Source organism: Phaseolus vulgaris, chromosome 4 (assembly GCF_000499845.2).
Source record: "Phaseolus vulgaris cultivar G19833 chromosome 4, P. vulgaris v2.0, whole genome shotgun sequence".
Lineage (NCBI taxonomy): Eukaryota > Viridiplantae > Streptophyta > Magnoliopsida > Fabales > Fabaceae > Phaseolus > Phaseolus vulgaris.
In genome coordinates this window covers 30,865,888-30,880,720 of record NC_023756.2, presented here as the reverse complement: position 1 = coordinate 30,880,720, position 14,833 = coordinate 30,865,888, and positions in this window count along the sequence as shown.

The following is a 14,833-nucleotide window of genomic DNA, read 5'->3' as shown; positions in this document are numbered from 1 at the left end:
ATTGAGTGGTGTGGCAATGGTACCAAAGTTTGGGAAAAATCTTCTATAGAAAGAAGCAAGTCCATGAAAACTTCGGACCTCATTCAAAGATTTCGGTGTAGGCCAATTTTGAATGGCCATCACCTTTGTTTTGTCCACATGGACCCCTTTGCAACTCACAACAAACCCTAGGAATTCTATATGATCAAGAGCAAACATACATTTAGCAAGGTTAGCATACAAATGTTCCTTCCTAAGGGTTTCTAAAACTTGCCTAACATGCAATCTATGGTCATTCAAAGATAAGCTATAAATGAGAATGTCATCAAAGTAAACAACAACAAACTTACCAATGAAAGGTCTAAGAACATGATGCATGAGGCGCATGAAAGTACTTGGTGCATTAGTTAGACCAAAAGGCATAACTAACCACTCATATAAACCAAAGTTGGTCTTAAAAGCCGTCTTCCATTCATCACCCGGTTTGATACGGATTTGATTGTAGCCGCTTTTAAGATCAATCTTTGAAAAGATTTTTGAACCATGTAATTCATCCAACAAATCATCTAGTGATGGAGATCAAGCCCAAGAGAACATGGAGGCCACTCATCAAGCTCAAGAAGAGGTGGAGGCACAAATGGAGGATGCCCATGGAGGTCAAAGTCAACCTCAAAGGATTACAAGAAGCATGTTCAAAGCCTTGGGAGCAAGAGGACATTTATTTTCTCTTTTTGTAGTGTCTTTAGTTGAAGGTGCTTAGAGGGAAACCTTAGAAACCTCTTTTGTTATAGCATCTTTTAGGTTTTAAATAGGACCTTAGGGGGGTGTATTAGTAGATAGGTGTAGGAGTAGAAAAGGGGGTGCCAAAGTGAAGGAAGGGATCACACCTTCCTTGCTTAGGCAAATTAGCGCCGGTTCTAGTGGCTTTTGGAGGGAGTTTTTGAATTGTTTAGCTTTCATTTTTCAGCACCTTAGGCTATAAATAGAGGTGCCTTCCTTGTAAATTTTAGATTGGAATTTTATCTAAAGAAACTATACTCAAAATTGGAGTGAGCATTTGGAGAGCTTTGAGCTTCTTCTCTAGTCTTATCTTGAAGGACCATGGTTTCCTCAAGTGGCGGCTTCCACACTCATCTAGGAGCATCCATTCTTCTAGTGGCGTGATCATCCAACCATTCCTCCATCTTCATGAGCATTCTCTTCTCCTTCCTTTCTTCTCTTTCAATTACTCTTGTTGTCTTGTGTTCTTGAGCATGTTTTGGTTCGGCTATTCCTTTTTCCAGCATCTATTTTCTTTTTGTTCTTAAATCTGTTCGGTTCTTTTGTTTAAGTTTCAATTTCTGTTCGGTTTGTTCTTTTCCTTCTCCTTTGTTGATTCAATTTGACAATATTTGGTTCATCCAAATGAGTTTGGGATTTGGTACTTGTTTTGGTGAGTTCTTGATCTTAGAACTATGATCCAACTTCTAAGAAAGTGCCTCTACATTTTCCAGCTCAAGGTGATTCCTCAAAGTGTCAAGAATCTTGTTCTTTGTGGCTATTGGAATCACATCATGTGGTATCATGAGTCTTAGGTTCATTCTTGTTTAATTGTTGAGTTGTGTGCACTTTAATTTCAAGAGCTCTTTAATTTTCTTGCAATTTAAGTTTCTGTTTTAGAATTTTAATTGAGTATTCTTGCTGTTTTTCTTTTGCTCCAAGTGTTTGTGGAAAGGTTTATGGCACTCATAATTCTTATGAGTATGGTTGCTCTTTTGGAATGGCATTATCCTTCCTAGAGTTTACCTTAAGCTTCCTTTCACTTGTTACAATTTGTGATGTGTCTTTTAATTTTTGAATCATGTCAAGTTTTGTCTTAGTCATGTTATTCCATATATGTCATTACTTCTAGTAGTATTTTTATTGTTTTGATTGTTTCTTGCTTTGGTGTCATATAATTTTCTGAATTGATGTTGATCCTTTGTGCATTTTCTTTTTAGAATTGAGTTCATACTTGTATTCTAGACCTATACAAGTTCCAATACATCATTTTCTATTATGTCTTTGCTAGTTCATCATTCTGTTTTTTTTATTCCTATTAGGATTCCTCTGTTTCTGAAAAGAGTGCTTACTGTTTTTCCTTATTGCAACTGATTTACGTACTGTAAAATTCTGAAATTCTGGATTTGAGATATTCAAAGTGTTAGAAAAGAATAGAAAAAAGAATCATTCAAAAATATGAAGTACACAAAAATGATAAATAAAATAAAAAAAGTGTACATTCCTGCCGAAAAAAATACGGTAATCTGGCAGTGATTTTAAAAAATTTATTTCTCTCAATTGGCTTACTGTTTTTAATTGATTCCAGTGCCATTATTGAGTTAACATCTTGAAGTTTCGGTGGTTTAAATTTCATAATCCAGTTCGCTCTACATCGTTCCAGTTAAATCAGTGAATATCAAGCACAGTTTGCATAAAAAATATTTTCCAGTAGCTAATATTTTTTTGTTTTCTTCATCTACTCTAGTGCTTTTCCTTAGGTATTCTTTTGTGTGCCTACTTTTCTCATTGAGTTCTTTATTTTCTTGATTGTCTTTCATTCTTATTCTTTGAGTTTGTCTTATATATAGTATTCCTTTTGCAATTACCTTTCCTTGCTTATACCTTTTCTTGTTTGTCTTTATTGTTTCTTTGGTTTTGTGGTGGTTTGCTCTTAAGATTGGTGTGCTTGCTTTGACATATTTCATTTGAGGATTCCAAGGCCTCAAGATCAGATTGGTGCAAGAACATTATTTCTTTGAGAGTGATATCTTTTCAGCCTTAAATTCACTTCGGCAGTTTCAATTGGAAAGCTCACTGTTTTTGTTAATTTTTAACTTGTTTGCTGTTTTGTGTGTTTGCTGTTTTTTAATTACAAAAGGCTGGATCTTCAAGTGATGCATCCTCCAAGCAGAATTCTCCTTCCAAAGCTTCAATTCTTGGTGAATTACATGAAGCTCAAAGAACAATTAGAAGGTTGGAAGAGAAATTGCAAAAGATGGAGGTCAAACAAAGTAGACCATCTCCTTCTATCCATGATGGACATCATTCTCATAGACCATCTTCAAGAGCTTCTTCAAATGATGTTGGCCGTGAAGATGAGCATAGGAGAAGGAGACCTCCACCCCAAGTCCATGGACAAAGACATCATCACCAAGGGGAAAGAATTCACTACGGCAATGGCTTCTACCATGATGCAAAGTCCAAGCTTCCTTCGGTCAAACTACCTTGCTTTAATGGTTGTAGTGATCCAAATGTGTATTTAGATTGGGAGGCTAAGTGTGAACAAATTTTTGAGATCCAAGATGAGCATAAGCTCAAGCTAGCCACCCTAGAGTTTAGTGATTATGCCATGAAATGGTGGCATGGAATTGTAAAGGACATTATCTATCACAAGGGTCCTCCCGTGGACTCTTGGAACTCTTTAAAGGATCATATGCGCGCTAGGTTTGTGCCCCCACATTTTAGGAAAGACCTCATGTTGAGACTCCAACGGTTTCAACAAGGCACGCTAAATGTGGATGAATATTATAAGGAGCTTGAGACGCTTGTGCTTAAAATTGAATTAGAAGAAAGTGAAGAAGCCATGGTTGCTAGGTTTGTGAGTGGTCTTAGGAAGGATATCCAAGACATTGTTGAGTTACAAGAGTATTCATCATTGGGCTCTTTAGTTCATCTTGCAATGAAGGTGGAAGCCCAACTTGCTAAGAAAAACTCTTTTAAAAATGCTTCCAATAATGGATACTACTCCAAGTCTTGGAGAAACAAAACTTCTTTTTCAAAACATCCTTCCAAAGATTCTTCTTTCAAACCCAAGGAATCTAAGCCATCAACATCTAGACCAAAGTCTCCCACTAGAACATCTAACACTAAATGCTTTAAAGGTATGGGTTATGGTCATATTGCTGCAAATTGTCCTTCAAAACGAAGTATGTACATGCATGAGGGCATTGTAGTTAGTGAGCATGATTCGGATTCTTCAAAGCATTCATTGCATTCTCATGCATCTAGTGAGGAAGAGAGTGAATGTCCACTTGAAGGGGATTTGTTAGTTGTGAGAAGACTTCTTGGACAAGTTTCACAACCTTTTGATGAAAGTCAAAGGGAAAATATTTTCCATACAAGATGTCTTATTCAAAACAACATTTGTTCCTTGATAGTGGATGGGGGTAGTTGTGCAAATGTGGCTAGTACAAGAGTAGTAGATAAGCTTGGATTGCCTACTATCTCTCATACAAAGCCCTACAAATTACAATGGCTTAGTGAAGTAGGAGAAATAATTGTTAATAAACAAGTCCTCATCCATTTCTCCATTGGAAAATACAAAGATGAGGTATTATGTGATGTTGTGCCCATGGAAGCCACTCATGTTCTTTTGGGAAGGCCTTGGCAATTTGATAGAAAAGTTTTACATGATGGCTTTACCAACAAATTATCTTTTGAATTCCATGGTCACAAGGTTACTTTAAAATCTCTCTCTCCAAGAGAAGTCCATGAGGACCAAGTTATCATGAAGAAAAAGAGGGAGAGTGAAAAAGATAAAAAAGATAAAAAAGATAAGAGTTCTAAGCCTACACTCCTTGTGTCTAGGCGTGACATTGAAAGGGAAATAGTGGCTCATCATCCTCTTTTTTTAGCCATCCCTAGAACTCTTAGCATAGAAACACTTGTTGATAGTCCTCATTGCTTGGAAAATTTGGTAGAAGAGTTCAAAGATGTGTTTCAAGATCCTCCAAATGGACTTCCACCTTTGAGAGGGATTGAGCACCAAATTGATTTGATACCGGGCTCTTCTTTACCAAATCGTCCCGCATATAGGACCAATCTAAGTGAAACCAAGGAAATTCGCCAACAAGTTGAGGCTTTGATTGAAAAAGGGTGGGTGCAAGATAGCATGAGTCCTTGTGCTATGCCTATCATCTTAGTGCCAAAAAAGGATGGCACATGGCGAATGTGTTCGGATTGTAGGGCCATAAATAACATAACCATTAAGTATAGGCATCCCATACCTAGATTAGATGATTTGTTGGATGAATTACATGGTTCAAAAATCTTTTCAAAGATTGATCTTAAAAGCGGCTACAATCAAATCCGTATCAAACCGGGTGATGAATGGAAGACGGCTTTTAAGACCAACTTTGGTTTATATGAGTGGTTAGTTATGCCTTTTGGTTTAACTAATGCACCAAGTACCTTCATGCGCCTCATGCATCATGTTCTTAGACCTTTCATTGGTAAGTTTGTTGTGGTTTACTTTGATGACATTCTCATTTATAGCTTATCTTTGAATGACCATAGGTTGCATGTTAGGCAAGTTTTGGAAACCCTTAGGAAGGAACATTTGTATGCTAACCTTGCTAAATGTATGTTTGCTCTTGATCATATAGAATTCCTAGGGTTTGTTGTGAGTTGTAAAGGGGTCCATGTGGACAAAACCAAGGTGGTGGCCATTCAAAATTGGCCTACACCGAAATCTTTGAATGAGGTCCGAAGTTTTCATGGGCTTGCTTCTTTCTATAGAAGATTTGTCCCAAACTTTGGTACCATTGCCGCACCACTCAATGACATAGTGAAAAAGGATGTGGTCTTTCATTGGGGAGAAGCACAACAAAATGCTTTTGATACTTTGAAAGAAAAATTGACTAATGCTCCCATCTTGGCCCTTCCTAATTTCACTAAGACATTTGAGATTGAGTGTGATGCTTCAAGCATAGGTATTGGGGCTGTTCTCCTTCAAGAGGGCCACCCCATAGCCTATTTTAGTGAGAAATTGAAGGGAAGTCATCTCAACTATTCCACCTATGATAAGGAATTATATGCACTTGTTAGGGCTTTGTTTACTTGGCAACACTATCTTTTTCCCAAAGAGTTTGTGATACATAGTGATCATGAATCTCTTAAATATTTGAAAAGCCAAAACAAACTTAACAAGAGGCATGCTAAGTGGGTGGAATTCATTGAGCAATTTCCTTATGTGATCAAACACAAGCAAGGCAAAATAAATATTGTGGCAGATGCTCTTTCTAGAAGATACACCTTGCTAAATCTTTTAACCTCTCAATATCTTGGTTTTGATCACATTAAGGAACTTTATCATGATGACCTTGATTTTTCTCTCCTCTATCAAGAGTGTCTTAAGGGAGGACACAAAGATTTTTTTATTCAAGATGGCTTTCTTTTTAAAGGAAAACGTCTTTGTGTTCCCCAATGCTCTATTAGATTATCTCTTGTTAAAGAAGCTCATGAGGGGGGCTTAATGGGACATTTTGGGGTTGCTAAAACTTTGGATGTGTTGCATGAACCTTTCCTTTGGCCTCATATGCATAAACATGTTCATAGTTTGTGTGATAAATGCATAGCTTGCTGCAAAGCTAAATCTAAGATGCATCCCCATGGTCTTTATACTCCTCTTCCTATTCCTTCAATGCCTTGGGTAGATATATCTATGGATTTCATCTTAGGCTTACCCAAGACATCAAAGGGAAAGGACTCCATTTTTGTGGTAATGGATCGTTTTTCAAAGATGGCTCACTTTATTCCTTGCCACAAAGTGGATGATGCATGCCACATTTCAAACCTCTTCTTCCAAGAAGTGGTTCGCTTGCATGGGATTCCTAGGTCTATAGTGTCCGATAGAGATCCTAAGTTCTTGAGTCACTTTTGGAAGACCTTGTGGGGCAAGCTTGGAACTAAGCTTTTATTTTCTACCACTTGCCACCCACAAACCGATGGTCAAACCGAGGTGGTAAATAGAACTTTGGGACAACTATTGAGATGCTTTATTTCGGGGAATCCTAGAGTGTGGGAGAATTTACTACCCCATGTTGAGTTTGCATATAACCGAGTAGTAAATTCTACCACCTCCCATTCTCCTTTTGAGGTGGTCTATGGGTTTAATCCCCTAACACCTCTTGATCTTCTTCCTATTCCCCTTCTTGACGATGTCTTGTGCAAAGATGGGGATGAAAAGGCTTCTTTTGTGAAAACTTTGCATAAAGACATCAAGAAGAGAATTGAGAAGAAGGTTGGCAAGTATGCTGAACTTGCCAATAAGAGGAGAAAAGCATTGTTGTTTGATGAGGGCGATTGGGTTTGGCTTCACTTGAGGAAGGATCGTTTTCCTACTCAAAGGAAGTCCAAACTAATGCCTCGAGGGGATGGACCTTTCCAAGTCCTCAAGAGGATTAATGACAATGCTTATGAGTTAGATATGCCTGATACATTCTTAGGTAGTCATACTTTTAATGTCAGCGATCTAACTCCTTTTTCTGTAGGTCTCCAGAATTCGTGGTCGAATTCTCTCCAACTCGGGGAGTATGATGGAGATCAAGCCCAAGAGAACATGGAGGCCACTCATCAAGCTCAAGAAGAGGTGGAGGCACAAATGGAGGATGCCCATGGAGGTCAAAGTCCACCTCAAAGGATTACAAGAAGCATGTTCAAAGCCTTGGGAGCAAGAGGACATTTATTTTCTCTTTTTGTAGTGTCTTTAGTTGAAGGTGCTTAGAGGGAAACCTTAGAAACCTCTTTTGTTATAGCATCTTTTAGGTTTTAAATAGGACCTTAGGGGGGTGTATTAGTAGATAGGTGTAGGAGTAGAAAAGGGGGTGCCAAAGTGAAGGAAGGGATCACACCTTCCTTGCTTAGGCAAATTAGCGCCGGTTCTAGTGGCTTTTGGAGGGAGTTTTTGAATTGTTTAGCTTTCATTTTTCAGCACCTTAGGCTATAAATAGAGGTGCCTTCCTTGTAAATTTTAGATTGGAATTTTATCTAAAGAAACTATACTCAAAATTGGAGTGAGCATTTGGAGAGCTTTGAGCTTCTTCTCTAGTCTTATCTTGAAGGACCATGGTTTCCTCAAGTGGCGGCTTCCACACTCATCTAGGAGCATCCATTCTTCTAGTGGCGTGATCATCCAACCATTCCTCCATCTTCATGAGCATTCTCTTCTCCTTCCTTTCTTCTCTTTCAATTACTCTTGTTGTCTTGTGTTCTTGAGCATGTTTTGGTTCGGCTATTCCTTTTTCCAGCATCTATTTTCTTTTTGTTCTTAAATCTGTTCGGTTCTTTTGTTTAAGTTTCAATTTCTGTTCGGTTTGTTCTTTTCCTTCTCCTTTGTTGATTCAATTTGACAATATTTGGTTCATCCAAATGAGTTTGGGATTTGGTACTTGTTTTGGTGAGTTCTTGATCTTAGAACTATGATCCAACTTCTAAGAAAGTGCCTCTACATTTTCCAGCTCAAGGTGATTCCTCAAAGTGTCAAGAATCTTGTTCTTTGTGGCTATTGGAATCACATCATCTAGTCTAGGTATGGGATGCCTATACTTAATTGTTATGTTATTGATGGCCCTACAATCCGAACACATTCGCCATGTGCCATCCTTTTTTGGCACTAAGATGATAGGCATAGCACAAGGACTCATGCTATCTTGCACCCACCCTTTCTCAATCAAAGCCTCAACTTGTTGGCGAATTTCCTTGGTTTCACTTGGATTGGTCCTATATGCTGGACGGTTTGGTAAAGAAGAGCCTGGTATCAAATCAATTTGGTGCTCAATCCCTCTCAAAGGTGGAAGTCCATTTGGAGGATCTTGAAACACATCTTGGAACTCTTCTACCAAATTTTCCAAGTAATGAGGACTATCAACAAGTGATTCTACTCTAAGAGTTCTAGGGATGGCTAAGAAAAGAGGATGACGAGCCACTATTTCCCTTTCAATGTCACGCCTAGACACAAGGAGTGTAGGCTTAGAACTCTTATCTTTTTTATCTTTTTTATCTTTTTCACTCTCCCTCTTTTTCTTCATGATAACTTGGTCCTCATGGACTTCTCTTGGAGAGAGAGATTTTAAAGTAACCTTGTGACCATGGAATTCAAAAGATAGTTTGTTGGTAAAGCCATCATGTAAAACTTTTCTATCAAATTGCCAAGGCCTTCCCAAAAGAACATGAGTGGCTTCCATGGGCACAACATCACATAATACCTCATCTTTGTATTTTCCAATGGAGAAATGGATGAGGACTTGTTTATTAACAATTATTTCTCCTACTTCACTAAGCCATTGTAATTTGTAGGGCTTTGTATGAGAGATAGTAGGCAATCCAAGTTTATCTACTACTCTTGTACTAGCCACATTTGCACAACTACCCCCATCCATTATCAAGGAACAAATGTTGTTTTGAATAAGACATCTTGTATGGAAAATATTTTCCCTTTGACTTTCATCAAAAGGTTGTGAAACTTGTCCAAGAAGTCTTCTCACAACTAACAAGTCCCCTTCAAGTGGACATTCGCTCTCTTCCTCACTAGATGCATGAGAATGCAATGAATGCTTAGGAGAATCCGAATCATGCTTACTAACTACAATGCCCTCATGCATGTACATACTTCGTTTGGAAGGACAATTTACAGCTATATGACCATAACCCATACATTTAAAGCATTTAGTATTGGATGTTCTAGTGGGAGACTTAGGTCTAGAAGTAGATGGCTTAGTTTCCTTGGGTTTGAAAGAAGAATCTTTGGAAGGATGTTTAGAAAAAGAATTTTTGTTTCTCCAAGACTTGGAGTAGTGTCCATCACTGGAAGCATTTTTGAAAGAGTTTTTCTTAGCAAGTTGGGCTTCCACCTTCATTGCAAGATGAACTAAAGAGCCCAATGATGAATACTCTTGTAACTCAACAATGTCTTGAATATCCTTCCTAAGACCACTCACAAACCTAGCAATCATAGCTTCCTCACTTTCTTCTAATTCAATTTTAAGCACAAGCGTCTCAAGCTCCTTATAATATTCATCCACATTTAGCGTGCCTTGTTGAAACCGTTGGAGTCTCAACATGAGGTCTTTCCTAAAATGTGGGGGCACAAACCTAGCGCGCATATGATCCTTTAAAGAGTTCCAAGAGTCCACGGGAGGACCCTTGTGATAGATAATGTCCTTTACAATTCCATGCCACCATTTCATGGCATAATCACTAAACTCTAGGGTGGCTAGCTTAAGCTTATGCTCATCTTGGATCTCATGGATCTCAAATATTTGTTCACACTTAGCCTCCCAATCTAAATATACATTAGGATCACTAGAGCCATTAAAACAAGGAAGCTTGACCGAAGGAAGCCTAGACTTTGCATCATGATAGAAGCCATTGCCGTAGTGAGTTCTTTCCCCTTGGTGATGATGTCTTTGGCCATGGACTTGGGGTGGAGTTCTCCTTCTCCTATGCTCATCTTCACGGCTAAAATCATTGGAAGAAGCTCTTGTTGAAGGTCTATGATGCTCATCATGAATTGAAGGAGATGGTCTATCTTGTTGCACCTCCATCTTTTGCAATTTCTCCTCCAAGCGTCTAATGGCTCTTTGAGCTTCATGTAATTCACCAAGGATTGAAGCTTTGGAAGGAGAATTCTGCTTGTATGATGCATCACTTGAAAATCCAGCCATTTTGGAAATAAAAAACAGCAAACACACAAAAACAGCAAACAAGTTAAGAAACAAAAATTAGCAAAAACAGTGAGTGTGGCCAGCAAGAATGCCGAAGTGAAAAGAGGCAGAAAAAAGAGGTCACTCTCAAAGAAATAATGTCCTTGCACCAATCTGATATTGAGGCCTTGGAATCCTCAAATGAAAGATGTCAAAGCAAGCACACCAATCTCAAAGGCAACCACCACAAAACCTATGAAACAATAAAGACAAACAAGAAAAAGTATAAGCAAAGAAAGGTAATTGCAAAAGGAAAAACTATATGTAAGACAAACTCAAAGAGTAAGGAATGAAAGACAATCAAGAAAATAAAGAACTCAATGAGAAAGTAGGCACACAACAGAATACTTAAAGAAAAGCACAAGAGTAGATGAAGAAAACAAAAAAATTAGCTACTGGAAATTTTTTTTTTTAAAAGCAAACTGTACTTGATATTCACTGATTTAACTGGAATGATGTAGAGCGAACTGGATTATGAAATTTAAACCACAGAAACTTCAAGATGTTAACTCAATAATGGCACTGGAATCAATTAAAAACAGTAAGCCAATTAATTGAGATAAATGTTTTAAAATCGCTGCCAGATTACCGTATTCTTTTCGGCAGAATTGTACACTTTTCTTATTTTATTTATAATTTTTTGTGTACTTTGAATTTTTGAATGATTCTTTTTTCTACTTTTTTCTAACACTTTGAATATCACAAATCCAGAATTTCAGAATTTTCCAGTGAGTAAATCAATTGAAATAAGGAAAAAGAGTAAGCACTTTTTTTTTTAGAAACAGAGGAATCCTAATAGGAATAAAAAACAGAATTATGAACTAGCAAAGACATAATGGAAAATGATGTATTGGAACTTGTATAGGTCTAGAATACAAGTATGAACTCAATTCTAAAAAGAAAAATGAACAAAGGATCAATATCAATTCAGAAAATTATATGACACTAAAGCAAGAAACAATCAAAAACAATAAAAGTACTACTAGAAGTAATGACAATTATGGAATAACATGACTAAGACAAAACTTGACATGATTCAAAAAGGAAAATACTCAAACATATGATAGGCAAAATAATTAAAACAGCAAGTAAACTCAAAATAAGCCTAAAACAGAAACTTAAATTGCAAGAAATTAAAAGAGCTCTTGAAATAAAGTGCTACACAACTCAAAAATTAAACAAGAACACACCTAAACTCATGATACCACATGATGTGATTCCACTAGCACAATTAGAATGATTCTTGACATTCTTAGGAATCATCTTGAGTTGGTTAAGAGCTAGGCACTTTATCATAGAAATGGATCAAGGTTCTATGAACAAGAACTCACCAAAACTAGTGCCAAAACAAAAACTCAAATAGAAGATCCAATTATTGTCAAATTGAACCGAACAAAAAAGGCACAAAAGCTAAGCAAACTGAATTTGAATGCTGGAAATTAAATTGAACCGAACAAAAAGCTAGAAAATGAAGAAGAAAGATGAAGAACAGCAAGGCATAATGAAAGAACCGAAGCAATACAAACTAAAGCTGAACTGCCGAACCAAATTCAACAAGGAAACAAGCTAAGACAAGGAAATAACAAAAGAAGAAAGGAAGGAGAACAGAGTGCTCATGAAGATGGATGTATGGTTGGATGATCACGCCACTAGAAGGATGGTTGCTCCTAGATGAGTGTGCTGCCGCCACTTGAGGACACCATGGATCCTTCAAGATGAGACTAGAGAAGAAGGCTCAAAAGCTCTCCAATGATCACTCAAAATTTGAGTATAGTTTCTTTTCTCTAAAATTCAAATATGAAATTTGCAAAGGAAGCACCTCTATTTATAGCCTAAGGTGCTGAAATGCAAGCTAAAAAATTTCAAATTTCCCCCCTAAATCATTCTAGAACCGGCGCCTATTTAACAGGCATGAGGAAGGTGTGACCTCTTCCTTCACTTTGGCACCTCCTATTCTACTCCTACACCTATCTACTAATGCAACCCCCCTCCTAAAGCTCCTAACTAAAGCCTAAAAGATGCTATAACAAAAGAGGTTTCTAATGTTTCCCTCTAAGCACCTTCAACCAAAGAAATTACAAAAAGAGAAAATAAATGTCCCCTAGCTCCTAAATCTTTGAACATGCTTCTTGTAAGCCTTTGAGGTGGGCTTTGACCTCCATGGGCGTCCTCCATTTGTGCCTCTACCTCTTCTTGATGTTGTTGATTGGCCTCCATGTCCTCTTGAGCTTGATCTCCATCAAAAACCTTAGCCTCCAATGTCACGCACCATTCTCTTTCTTTGTTTTTTCTCCCTCCATATCTCCCTTCTATCTTCTCTCTTAATTTCTCACTCCATACCTCATCTATTTTAGAATCTGATAGTACCACGCTGTAGCTGAGGAGTTAAGGAACATTTCTACCCAATCAGATTTTCAAACAGAGTAAGTTCATTTTTGCTCTAAAGTTCCTTTGTTCTCTATTTTTCCTTAGGATTTAATCATCAATCTTGGTGGAGTCAGTTGAGAAGTTTAATCCTCACAACTTATTCTACTATATACTGAATTTTTGTTCTGTTTGGATAACTTGCTTTAGGCCCGTAAATCTTGAAGTTTATCCAGACTCTGGGGAATAAAATTTTAGAAGTTGCTTGGAAAACAAGCAATTGAGGTAAGGGAAGCTAAATTTAATTTTTTTATAGCACCCTAGGATATAAGATCTGAATGCGGAAGGGACGTGGTCCCAATATTGAATCTCTCTTGCAGGAGTGTTATTTGTTTATATATTGTGTGTTTGTTTATATATTATTTAAACTTTATAAATATTATATTTTGATAGTTTGAGAGTGAAATATTGTTTTTGACGTTGGAAAAGTTCTGAAATGATATGAATTTTTAAATGTTATGTGATTGAATGATATGTATTATATACGAATGATGTAAATTGTATGAAATTGATGTCATACATTTGGGATAATGTATGAGTTGTTGTTTGATGGTACGTTAAGTATGAAAAGCCTATGTTTAACGGAGATCTTTGGCTTCACTAATGATCTATGTCATGTAGACTAAGATATTAGGTGGTGAGAAGCTAAGAGGGAGTTCATACACACCGAGTCCCACTGTAGACACTCGGTATTGGATGTTTGAACTTACCCTGATCCTTTCTATTGGATTCGCTGGTAATCTTTGGGTCAGGTGTTTGTCTCTGGTAGGGGCATACTTAATGAGTCTTCCGGAAGACGAAGTGGGATTGAAATGAAATCCAATGATTATGATTGAAAATAGATCCATGTGTGGTCTATATGAATAATGAAATTGGTATTGAAATTTTACATGAAATTATTTAAAGAAATGTTTATAAATTATTAGTCTAAATTGGTTATATTTCCATGAATTATGTTAAGGATTTTCTTTGCACTAGCTTACCCTTTCTTTTCGTGTTGTGTTTGAACTACGATGACTGTACTATGTACACGGGCAGATGACCATACAGGTGTAGGAGAGCCTTAGAGGTTTCAGAGTTTTATTTTGAGCTATGGATATGTAAATATTTGTATTTCTATAAATCCTAATCATGTATTAGGAATGTTTTGAAAAACTCCAAGTTGGTATAGAAACGGGTATAACCTTTACTGTAATAGTTATATGTAAATTATGGCGTGTTATATGGAGATAATAAGTTTTTGGAAAAATAGTATATGGAGATAAATTTGTGTAAATTTCAGGAGTGTAGGGAAAAATTGAGATGAAAGGGCTAAAGGAGAATGCACAAGAGGAAAATGGAAAGTTTGAACATTAGAAACTCGCTCAAAACACAATCAAGCAAGATCACAGTAGTGGAACTCTCCAAGGCTCGCCCAAGTGAGTTCACTCTAGTGAAGCTGGACATTTTCTCGTCAAACTCGCCCAACCAAGTAATAACTCGCTTAGGCGAGATGTCACTTAGCCCAAACTCAACTAGGTTAAATAGAAGGCGTGAGACAACCCTAGACATCATTTAGGAGAATAGAAAGATAGAAAACCCTAGAGGAGGCAGTCGTCAAGGAGAAACATCCTCGATCTTCTTTTCTTGCTTACTATGCTTGTAATGCCCAACGTGAGTGGCTAATTCTTCTCTTTGAGATTGGGAGTTGATCCTGCCGGTTGACCAAGCGCAAGAACGATGCCTCGTCACGATCTTTCCTCACCAGCTTTAACACCACGTGCGCTTCAAGTCCAGGCTACAGATCACAATATGGCGCCGCTGCGGCCGGTGGCGCTCCGACGCTAAAGTCAGCAACAGGAACACCCAAAAACTGAGAGGAAACTAGATGCTGTAGAATCGTGCTCAAGTGTTCTCAACAAGAAAAATGAGTCGTAATGAACGTACCT